General features: G+C 44.0%; 1 long non-coding RNA gene across 1 annotated transcript; it reads right to left on the bottom strand.

Moving 5' to 3' along the window:
* Positions 1-2749: 2749 nt before the first annotated feature.
* LOC133386561 (uncharacterized) lies at positions 2750-11558 on the bottom strand. Its single transcript, XR_009763192.1, has 2 exons — positions 11385-11558; positions 2750-2995 (listed from the first exon to the last, which is right to left on the bottom strand). It is a non-coding gene; the product is annotated as an uncharacterized LOC133386561 (long non-coding RNA).
* Positions 11559-12091: the final 533 nt, after the last annotated feature.

Here is a 12091-nt window from a genome sequence, read left to right as displayed (position 1 = left end):
TGCTGGTTGCTAATGACATGTTGAATGTGGGATCCCTTTAAATCAGCACTCTTTTCTATGCCTCGCAAGGAGGCTAGCGTGGAAATGAGTGTTCTCCACTTGATCCGTGCTAGAATCGACTGTGGCAGAATCTGGCACTGGCATTTATCACCATACTTCAGATTAGATGTTTGCTACTGTTGTGAGTTAAGCCAGTTCGTCTCTCACTCTGGTCATTTGTGAAAAAAAACAACAGACAGCAGCTCAGGAGTAAAACTACAAAAACATGTTTTATTTTAAGAAGAAAGAAAGAGCACTCACACTCATCAGCAAGATGAGTGGGGTCGACCAGCAATAGACATTAGACACGGGTTTCTTATACCCTCAGGCACTGAGGTTGCAGGAAACACACCATATATGGCACACTCCATCCTTCACACTTGCTAGCTAAGTTCCAGTTACAATAGTTTCAAATGGTTCCTTGTGTATACTCTACAATAGTTTTCAAGTCCCCCTGCTTCAGCCTTGCATTCTGCTGAACAAGTGTTATCAGCCTGCTTTGCGTGTCATCAGTGTTCTCTCTGCCAGAAGGCTTGAAGCCATAACATAGGATAGCAAGTGAAAGGGGCCTTCACTAAGGTGTCAGTGTGTGCTGGCAGAGCAAAAGTAACTCACAACAAACTTCCCTGAGTGAGATTCATAAAGACAGGAAAATAGATTTGTGGAAAAAGATGGGTTTGTGAGCCCCAAAATCTCAACACTACCTGGCACTGGATGTTTTGTCATTGCTATTTGCTGCCCTGGGCTCTCTTACTGGGAGGAAGGGAGGGATATAAATTTAATAAAATAAATAAACCTTTGACAACCAGTGTTTGGTAGCTGGAAGTTAAAAACTGGAAGTAGATGTTGAAAATAAATACTGGACACCATGCCAAAAAGTAGGATAGAAGTATACATTAAATGAATGCAATATTCCATGTTTGTTGGCAAGTATTTGGTAATCCCATGAAACCAGATTGGAGGACAGGGCAATTCTAAGCAAAAATGAGACTCTCTTTACCTCTGTTTTTACATTCTATTAGTAATTGACTGATAAGAATTACTATACCCTTCCTCTGAGGAGCTTACAGCAGCTTAATGATGGTTCCCGGACAGTCTTTTCTCTACGTAGTTCATAGTGTCAGAGCAGTTTAGATTCAGTAGCAGAACTGTGCCATGTGCCTTCAGACTAAACTAGGTTGCAACCAACCAGTCAGAATTAATGGACTACAGAATGCTAGACAACAAACCCAACAGCCAACTCATGAGTTTTGTAAGCTCACATGCTTCCAGTTAACCAGGAACCAATCTCTGAAATGACTTGACAAGTTCCAGAGAACTTAAACTAAGCACTCTGGCAGCAGATCCAAGCACCTGGCCTGCTGCCCCACTGTTGTAAATTATCAGAGGATGGAGCTGTTGGCCTGTTCTTTGCTGCCCTTTGATGTCAGTACTGAAGAAGGCCTTGTTGCTGCCAATGTTTAGGGATCAGGTGACACAAGAAGCCAGTAGGGCTTCTTTTGGTTTCATAGATCTTCTGGCATAGATCCTCTCTCTGAACTAGGCTTTCTTCTGAAAGTCTCCTCATCTGATTTTCCCCTTGAAGTTTGGAGTTCCAGAATAGGACAGTCTAAACTCTGACTAGGCAGCAGCAAAGTTTGATGGAGCAGCAGAGTCATTGCTACATCCACAGCTTTGCTTTCAGGTCAGCTAGCATGGAAGACAGGGGTGTAAGCTAATTCCCACGCTAGCCTTGAGATGGCACACAAATCAGCCCCAAGTTGGGCATAATGCCATCAAGTGACAGCAGTGGAGTCAGTGATGGCCACCAACTTGGATGGCTTTTAAAAAGGATTCGACAAATTCATGGAGGATAAGGCTATCAATGGCTATTAGCCATTATGGCTATGCTCTACCTCCACAGTCAGAGACAGTATACTTCCGAAGACCAGTTGCTGGAAACCGCAGGATGTGAGAGTGCTGTTGCATGCTGGTTCTGCTTACGGGCTTCCCAAGGGCATCTGGTTGGCCACTGTGAGAACAGGAGCTGGACTAGATTGGCCATTGGCCTCATCCAGCAGACTGTTCTTATGTTCATATGGCTTTAAAAGAGGATTAGACAAAGTTATGGAGGATAAGGCTATCAATGGCTACTAGCCACAATGGCTATTTTGTCTGTCCACTGTCGAAGGCAACATGCCTTTGAATGCCAGTTGCTGGGGATCACAACTGGGCAGAGTGCTCTTGTGCTCAGGCCCCACTTACTGGCTCCCCACAGGCATCCGGTTGGCCACTGTGAGAACAGGATGCTGGACTAGATGGGCCATTGGCCTGATCCTGCAGCCAGGCTCTTCTTATGCTCTTAAATAAATATGAACTTCTCATGCTGCCTCTAACAAAGGCACCCAGCCTTCATATGTCCATTTACTCACTTGCCTGCTTCCCAGTTCTGCTTCCACTCTGACTATTGTAACTATGCAATCAAGAGATAATTTTTCCAACATCACACATTTTCTGTTTGAAAAAAAGCAAATTATTTTTTTAAGGGCAAAAATGAAGGTCAACATCGTTTGGAACTGCACATTTCCTTAGATTTTCTGTATTTTTGCTTCCAGAGTAAAGGTTAGGAATGGCATTGTCTTGTTCCAGTGTCCCAGAAGTGACTGCTCGTTCCTGCTGCATTCTGCTACTTCTGAGAATTTGCTGGCAAAGGAGACCACCAGCCCTTAAGTTTACATTACAAAACAAGCGACGCTTTTATCAGCATTAATTGACTTTGAGTGCTACATTCAGGAAATGCTGGTGGAAAAGCAATCTTTCTAACACGCAGTTACTTAGGACTCATCACTCCATTGTTGCATGCATCTGTAGATGGTTTGTTCTGAGGAGGTCAGTCGTGGCTTTATTGCAGGCAAAATATTTTGATGGTGTATTGGATGAATGGCTTGTTTATCTGCCTCCAGCATCCCTAAACATTCTAGGAAGAAACATAACAATTATTTGCAGGAACAATGGAGTCAAATCGATGGGACTGCTTGTTCTTGAAGTTTTTTTTTTTTTTTTAAATGTCTGTTTATCACAAAACCCAGCACCAAAGCATAGTCTTCCTGGAACACAAACAAACATTCTTGTTTAATATACCCGGAGGGATTCATTTTCACTGCTGTTAGGAACTCTAAGAAGGAGGGCTGGTACAAGTTTACAAGTTTTTATAAGGTACCCTGTTAATAGCATCTGTAAGATCTGCTTTAGTGCTGCTGTTGCGTGCCATGCTATTTGGCTAAGTCACAGAGTAGACCTATTGAAATCAATGAATGCATATTAGGAATATGGGAGGCTGCCTTACAGTATACTGAGTAATACCATTGGTTCATCTAGCTTATAAGAACATAAGAAGAGCCTGGCTGCTGGATCAGGCTAGTGGCCCATCTAGTCCAGCATCCTATTCTCTCATCAGCCAAATAGATGCCCCAATGGGAAGCCTGCAAGAGCACTCTCCCTCCCTGTGGTTTCCAGCAACTGGTATTTGGAAACATCTTGCCTCTGGTCATGGAGGCAGAGCCATCAATAGCCTTATCTTCCATGAATTTGCCTAATCCTCTTTTAAAGCCATCCAAGTTGCAGAAAGCCATCCTCTTGCAGAGCGAGCTCCATAGATTATAAGAAGCTCAGTGTTGTCTATACCAGCCTTTCCCAATGCGGGGTCCTCCAGACGTTTTGGACTACAGTTCCTTGGCCATTGGCCATGTTGGCTGGCGCTAATGGGAGCTGTCGTCCAGCATGCTTTATCTGTCAGCTTTTAAGTTCAGTTTATAAACCATCCTAAGAATTACTTGTTAGAATCACAAGAAGGAATATACACATATGTGAGAAAACTATGGGCACAAATAGAACTGCGTCTGTCGCTCTGGGACTTCATCCATCCTTCTATTCATTCACCATGTTTTTATACTATTTTTGAATTACTGAATTTACTTTTTTAAAAACAGAAACAGTGTATTATCCATTAAAAGCAATAGTGGTAAAGCCAATGAAATCTAAGACAAATCAACAGCAGCAGGATCAGTGCTTATCAACAAAAATGCTTTCACCTGACTCCAAAAGGAGGCAACATTCTGAAGCAAATTGAACTTCGTGGGGAAGGGGATTCAACAGCAAGGGGGCAACAACTGAAAAGGTCCTGCTTCTAGTGGCTGCTGCTGCTGCTTTCAGAAAAGGTGGCATCCCAAACCTAATAGATCTTTTCGGAATTGCTGCAGTCGACTGGATACCAGTTGCTGGGAATCACAAGAAGGGAGAATGCTGTGGCACTCAAGTCCTGCTTTCAGATTTCTCATGGGCATCTCATTGGCTGCTGTGAGAACAGGATGCTGGACAAGATGGGCCATTGGCCTGATCTACCAGGCTCTTCTTGTGTTCATAGTTCCAATACTATGTTGTAAATTCAGAGCTTCAACAAGGATATCTTAATTCTCTAATGCTCAGTAAAGATTGCTGTCCCCCCCAATGGATGATATCATCAGAGCTGAGCCAAACCCAAATGCTTTCTTTGATAGGCCTTAATACCTTTTTCTTTGTCATCTGTTATCATTTTGCCATCCTCATTGAGTAGCTGAACCACCATTTCTTTTCTCTGTCTTTTAGTATGGATGTACCTGAAGAAAGCTTTTTGTTGCTTTTAGCATCCCGCCCTAACCTCAGCTCATTCTCAGCTTTAGCTTTCCTGACCCCATCCCTGTAATTCTGTGCTACCTGTCCGTATTCTTCCTTTGTGGCCCAGCCTTTCTTCCCAGGGCTGGCACCAGAGGGCAGCTAGGTTGGGCCCTGGCTGAGGGCCGCTGCAGCCCTGAAGGGCCCCTCCTTAGAGTGGGAGGGTGGTACTCCAATGCTGTGATCCATGGCAGCATTGGATCCTGCAACCCGACCCTGCCACGGATCATGGAGAGGAAGCTCCCAGGCACCCCCCAATAGAGACTTTATAAAGCTGGCACAAATACCCCACCTACCTCTCCATCACCCAAAATTCCTGCCATCACCCAAGCTTGACTGCCCCCACTGCCATCTTGGTTAATGACAGGCATGCATGCTATGTGCACACCTCATTCTCATGATAAAAGAGGTAGGTGGGGTGTGCAGGCAAGCTTATTAGCCCTGCACCATCTGTATAGGGGGGCTACGGTGTTAGGCTACAATGCTGTGGGTCCAGTACAGGCTGGTTCCCAAGAGCCCAGTCATGCCTGGTGTTCCTTCCACTTCCTGTATGTGTCCTTTTTTTGTTTTCAGGTCATCTCTAAGCTTTCTGTGAAGCCACATTGGCTTCTTCTGCTGTCTTCCCCCCTTTTCCCTTGTTAGAATTGTTTCCCATTGTGCCTTTAGAATTTCCTTTTGTAGAAACTCCAGCCCATCTTGGACTCCTTTTCTCATTAGGGTCCCTTGCCATGCAACCTTACTTATCATTATTCTGAATTTATTAAAATTGGCTTTCCAGAAGTCCAGGGCACGTGTGTGGTGACTCTCGGCTTTTGCTTCCTGTAAAATAAAGAACTCTAGTGTAGCATGTTCACTATCTACCAGAGTTCCCGTAACTGCCACTGCATCCACTAAGTCATCTCTATTGGCTAGAATCAAGTCAAGGATTGCTAATCATCTAGTTCCTTCCTTCACTTTCTGTAGGGAGTTCTCTTTTCCTTGACTGCTATTGATATCTTCAAATATAATATTAATCATTATTATTTAAATTCAGAATGTTTAGCAGGCAAGGTCAGGATAGGTAAGAGCAGAAACAGGATTCTTAACCTTATTCGTTTGCAACAAGCCATCAAAATCTATCAGAAAGGTATTTTACAACTTAGAAGCTAAGGAGAGTGCTGGATTCAGGAAGGGATGATGAACGTAAGACATTGAATTCGGTGTGAGGAGCTGTTAGAGCAGGAAGATTATCAAGTCTGCAAACGTCACATTTTTTCATTGTTCTTGGCTCTCAGAGTGGACCCCTTTTATCTCATGGTTCAGGAGTGATTTGGCAAAGGCCAATTTGCTATAGTATTAAAGAACTGCAAAAGATTTTCTCTGGTGTGCTAACCGATCAAGTTCACTTGCTTAAACTGGCAGGCATTGTCCTGCTTGTCTTGTCTGATAGGCTCTGCAGGAGCTAGATGGAATGAGGTAAACATCCATCATCCTAAATAGCCTGATGTTCCTGTGAAAATTATTCTCATTCTTATGCCAGAAAAACATTGAAAGCTTTTTTTGGCGTAGATGAAGCCTTTATCTGAGGTCTTTTTTCCTTTTTCTTTGCCTTGCAGAACCTGTCTTGCTAGATCCAAGCAAGATCCTTTGCAAAACCTCATCTGCTTTGCAGATTAATTGGTAAGGTTTGCAAGAGATGCTTCACTGAGAGTTCAGGAGCTGGGGACCTAGATTTTTAGTCTCAAAGCTTGGCTGTGTGAGGCATCTTAATCTGTCGCATTTGACAGTTCAAAGCACTTCTCATACATTATCTTGCTATAAACCTTACAACCCTGGAAGACAAAGCAGTGTAATTATACCCATGTTGTATGACATTCAAATAACCCATCCATGCACATCCACACCTAACACCCGTATGAGGGATGGGAGGATATGTCAGTCTTGGTTCTGTCTGCTTCTCATTTTTCCAATCTTAAACTCAGTTCTCCACATTTCTGCTGCAATTTGTGGGTTGTTTTTTTAAAAAAACCCTCATGAAAATTCTCCAGCACTTCAGTACAAATTTCTCCCAACACACACATTTTTATTAGGCAGTTTTGACTTCAAATGCGAACTGAATTGAATTTCTCGCCCATCCGTAAGCCGTACACAATCGTCGTCACACATAACACACCTCTGTCTATTCTCTCTCTCTCCGCCCCCCCATCTTTGTTCTCTCTCCTCCTCCACAGCAATTAGGCTGAAAAGAGCAGCTGAGCTTTCTTCACACCTAATTGCCAGGATTAACCCTTCCCTCCCCAGCTACAACCTCCCCAGAAATGCACAGCAACTAGCCTTGGAACTTAGAAGCTAAGGAGAGCACTGGGTTCAGGAAGGGGTGATGAATGTAAGACCTTGAATTCAGTATGAGGAGCTGCACAGCAATTAGGCTTGGAGGCAGCATTTGCTTGGAGCTAATGAGATGTCGCTTACCATGAAAACCCTATTCGTAGTGTTGCCATAAGTCGGGATCGGCTTGAAGGCCATTTCCATCCATCAATGGGAGATGTTTTCCAACTCAAATTACTAGCCAAGAGTGGGATGCGGAAGGGAGGCCCTGCAGGCCCTGTCTGGTCCATGGGCTTAAGATTCCCAACCTCTGTTGTAGAATGCAATAAAAATGGATGCCCATATTAAAAATATGAATTGGGTATGACTTCTTTGGGTTCTATGTTCAAACGGAGCCATATCAATCCGCCGTCCCCAAATTCTCCTCAAACCTCTGTGCAAATTTTGGTGGGAAAAAAATCTCAAACTATTTCAGGAGTGTGCATAAAATCAAGGAATATTTGGTGAATATTTGAAATCCATTATTGATCCACTGGGAAATCTGTTGGGGAGGTGGGTATATAGTTGAGTGTTTTTACACCTTAACAATGTGAGTATTTTTATATGTCACAATTTTTCAGTAGCAGGTCCATACTTATAAGTAGGAGATATGCAGCAGACCATATTTGATAGTGGTCACAGATGACATGCAGCAGCACTTAGTAAATGTTGCATGGATTTTATTAATTTATTTAAAGGGAATTATCCCTCTGTATAGATGAGGAAAACAACAACGTTCCAACCAGCTGTATTTTCCTTGCAAGTTTCAATTCTGAAAGATGATTTTTTTTGGGGGGGGGGACTTTGATATGCAAATACAAACTCTGCCACCATGGTGGATGAGAATTTGATAGAGCAAATTTAAAATAAATATAAATAAAATCCATTTTTTTCTGATATACTTTCAGTTCTTAAATGAAAAGGTAGTAGTGACGGGGAGGCGAGGACAATACTTTCTGACAACAATACTTTCAAAACAATTTCAGAAGAACTTTAGTATAACTTTAAATGTTTAACTAATTTTTAAACAGAATTTCTAACAGCTGTGGAAAACTAGCAGTGGCTCAGGTACTCTCCTGGGCCACTTTGCCTGGAATGCCTCATTCTGAGAAAGGACTCCCTTCCTCATGAGGAAGAGGTGGGCGCTCTGGAGATCCCTACAAGGGAGGGGTGGGTGGTGGGCCAGCTGGCAAGGCATGTCAGCAGGGATCTGTGGGGTGTGTGTGCAAAATCACTGCCCCTCACCCTTCCTACCTGGGTCCATAGCCTCAGTTTGCCAAAAAGCAAACTGTCTGTCCAAAAAGCTGTCTCAACACGGACTTTAATGCTTGGGCAGGCTCCTACTGATGTAGCCGGTCTTACAGATAATGTGGTCCCAAACCACTTACGTCTTTCAAGGCCCAAACCAACAACATCTTATGGTTTGTTTTTGGTGTGAGCTAGACCTACATCAAGGAGGGAGGCATCCTCCTTCCAGTCCCTAGAACAGTCTCTAGCCTCACAGTTCAAAAGGCACAAAAGCAGTGCAGGACTTAGACTTTTTCATACCTGAAGGAAATAAAGCAAATCATTTTTACACTTTGAAGCTGTCTCTCTCTGTTTTCAACATGGACAGAGGTTGGAAGTGGGAAAATAAAACCTGCAGCGCAGCCTAAAGCAACTACAGTAAAACCTCTATTAACAAAGCAGACATTACTGGACATTACTTCTTTAACAGAAACTTTGGTACCAGAAGTAGGAATAACATGGAAAGAATAGGGATAGTTTCCTACACCCACTCACAGATGGTGGGAGCAGCTTCAACAGGGGCTTTAAAGGGTGCCTACCCTGTACGCAACAGCTGGTATAGCACAGTGGGGAGGAGGGCCTGGCTGGGAGTCCAGAGTCTGTGAGTTCAAATCCCCGCTCATGTCTCCTGGGTGTAAAATCTAAAGATCACCCCACAGCGAGTGCTCGGGGTTACGTGCCCTGCCACCTGTGCAGCCGTGGGCAAGCAGCATAGTCCCAAGGAGCCCAATTGCCCCCCCCCAGCTGGCAGTTGCGGACAAGGAAGGGGCTGGCTTGTTTAGCTGTGGCAAGCTGAGCAGGCCCTGGCCAGCTGGGGAGGACTAGCCTCAGAGGAAGGCAATGGTAAACCCCCTCTGAATACCGCTTACCATGAAAACCCTATTCATAGGGTAGCCATAAGTCGGGACTTGAAGGTAGTCCATTCCATTTTTCACCCTGCACCCACCTTCCCCCTCTGGATCGTATTGGATCCTTCCCTCCCCAGCCTTGGGAGAAAGCAAGAGATTTCTTGAATGCAAAGACAGGCTTGTCAGTTTCACCCCAGCAAAGCAAAGGCACAGGCTTATCAGTTTATTGATAGCAAAGACATAGGCTAATCAGTTTCACCTGACAGCAACCCCATCTGTTTAAAATTTTATCCATAGCAAAGCAAAGTTGGTCAGTTTCACCTTAAAAAAGTCTTAGTTAAAAGAAGCTTTGTTCCTGCACTTTACATTACTTCATAGCAAGGCCAGCTCTGTAATGGAGAGACTGAGCAGACAGGTGTGTGTGTGAATGGAATGACTTTGGCATATCTTTAGAGTTGGTATGAAAACAGGCATTTCAAGAGCTTGTATAAGCCTAGACCATTTGATTAATAAAGGAAATCTCTCTCAAGCACAATTTCCATTTTTGTCTCTTCTCTCCACTTTCGTTTCAACAGTGCCCTTGATTTCTCAGGGTATTTATTTTTCCCAAGTCTGCTCAGTTTGCTACCTCTGCGGAGCTATATGCTAATATTGCCTTGATATTTCATTAATGAAGGCAGTGGAAATGACAAGTGGAAGAATTATTTGCTCTTTCTCCATCATGACTCTTTGCACTTAATATCTGCTAAGGTGATTATCCACCTGCGTTCATCACAAACGTAAAACACAAGGCGGCAGCGTTCTGCAAGCGTCAACATCAGCGAAAGCATCAGGGGTTGCCAATAACTGAAAATGAGCACTGAGACCCGAGGCCTCTCAAAATGTCTCCAGATTAGCTTCCACGCTATAGAGCAGAAACTTTGTTTAATAAAATTTATATGTCACTTGAGTGTAACAAAACCTCTAAGCAGTTTACAAGAAATGTTAAAATTATCAATAAAACAAGTGATTAAAAACATTTAAAAAACAATTTAGAACTATCATTAGAAGCCAAAATGATGAAACTGAGGTTATCATACTTTGGACACCTCATGAGAAGACATGATTCACTAGAAAAGACAATAATGCTGGGAAAAACAGAAGGGAGTAGAAAAAGTGGAAGGCCAAACAACAGATTGATTGATTCCATAAAAGAAGCCACAGACCTGAACTTACAAGATCTGAACAGGGTGGTGAGATGCTTTTGGAGGTCACTGATTCATAGGTCGCGGTCAACTTGAAGGCACATGACAACAACAAAAAGACAATTTGTGGGGAAGGGCTGTAGTTCAATGGTAGAGCCCCTGCTTTGCATGCAGAAGGTCCCAGGTTCAATACCTGACATCTCCAGGTAGGGCTGAGAGAGACTCCTGCCCTGAAACCCTAGAGAGTTGCTGCCAGTCAGTGTATGCAATGCTTAGGCAGGCCAACGGTCTGACCCAGAATAAAGCCGTTTCCTATGTTCCTGTGTTTCAATTAAAACCAGCAGTAAACTAAAAAGAAAGTAAAACACACTGACATCTACATGTCTGGATGAAAAAGGAAATGGACTGCCTTCAAGTAGATCCCGAATAGGGTTTTCATGGTAAGGGGTATTCAGAGGGGGTTTCCCATTGCCTTCCTCTGAGGCTGAGAGGCAGTGACTGGCCCAAGGCCACCCAGTGAGCTTCATGGCTGGGTGGGGATTCGAACCCTGGTCTCTCAGGTTGTAGTCCAACACCTTAACCCCTACATAGGCTTGCCTTGAAAACTGTCAAAGCTTCCAGAATGCAATAACCCAGAGGTGTGAGCTGCTGGGTCACTAGATGGGTTTATAGGATTGGGAACTATACTTTACCATTACAGTGGGAAAGGGTTTGCCCTATCCCCCTTTGTATGGAGGAAGTTTATAAGGCTTCCTTTCATGGGGTGGATCCCATCTGACTCTGAGCGGCCACTAGAAAGGGCAGCTTCCCCCTATAACAGGGGATGCACTGCCCTCCAAACCTGTTTCGAGCCTAGTAGCAACACCCTACAGTACAACACCCACCAGCATTAGCTAGCGGCCTTGAGGGGCTGCATAGGACTTGGGAGGGGGGCATTCCTGATTGGCCGTGGGTTGCCTTTTTCACACCTTAAGGGGAGGGTCCAACTCACTTTTCATTTGGCAAACGGCTTCTCATCATCCAAAGTTGGCAGTCAGGGATGTAATTTGCCTACTCAGAAAAGCACCCTTAGGTGCAGGGTGCCTGACTAATAACTTTGCATTTCTAGAGGGGTTTGCTTGATCTGATGTTCTTGAGGCCTGCAGGGCTTGTCCTGCAGAAGAACACTGGGGAAACAGCCCCTCCCCCCAGCTCATCTTCATGATAAGATGGCAAAAAAAAATCCTGACCTAAATCTAACACCAGGTGTTGGGATTCAAACTAATGTCGTGCTACACAAGTTAAGATACAAAGGAATTTGACATACTTGTATTTTCTTTGCAGAACCAAGCCTGCAGTAGATGTGCTTTTCCTTGTTGCAGATCTTTATACAAATAGTTAATAACACTGTGATTAAATACCTTATTCATGCCTCACAAGTCTTCATTCCTGGTGTGTGGACAATGAGCTGTGCCAGTGTCATGGTGCACACATTGTAGCAGAGGTCCAGAATTGGCACAAGACATCCTCGGGCAGCTGCTGGGGACCCATAAGAACAGAAGAAAAACCCTGTTAGATCGGGCCAGTGGCCCATCCAGTCCAGCATCATGTTCTCAGAGTGGTCCAACCAGATGCCTATGGGAAGGCTGCAAGCAGGACCTAAGTGCAACAACACTCTCCCCACTCAGGATCCCCAGCAGCTGTTATGTTGCCTCCAAC

The sequence above is a fragment of the Rhineura floridana genome, chromosome 6, assembly GCF_030035675.1.
Source record: "Rhineura floridana isolate rRhiFlo1 chromosome 6, rRhiFlo1.hap2, whole genome shotgun sequence".
In the NCBI taxonomy this organism is placed as follows: domain Eukaryota; kingdom Metazoa; phylum Chordata; class Lepidosauria; order Squamata; family Rhineuridae; genus Rhineura; species Rhineura floridana.
Note: the sequence above shows the minus strand (reverse complement) of the source record. Positions and strands in the feature narration are given on the sequence as shown.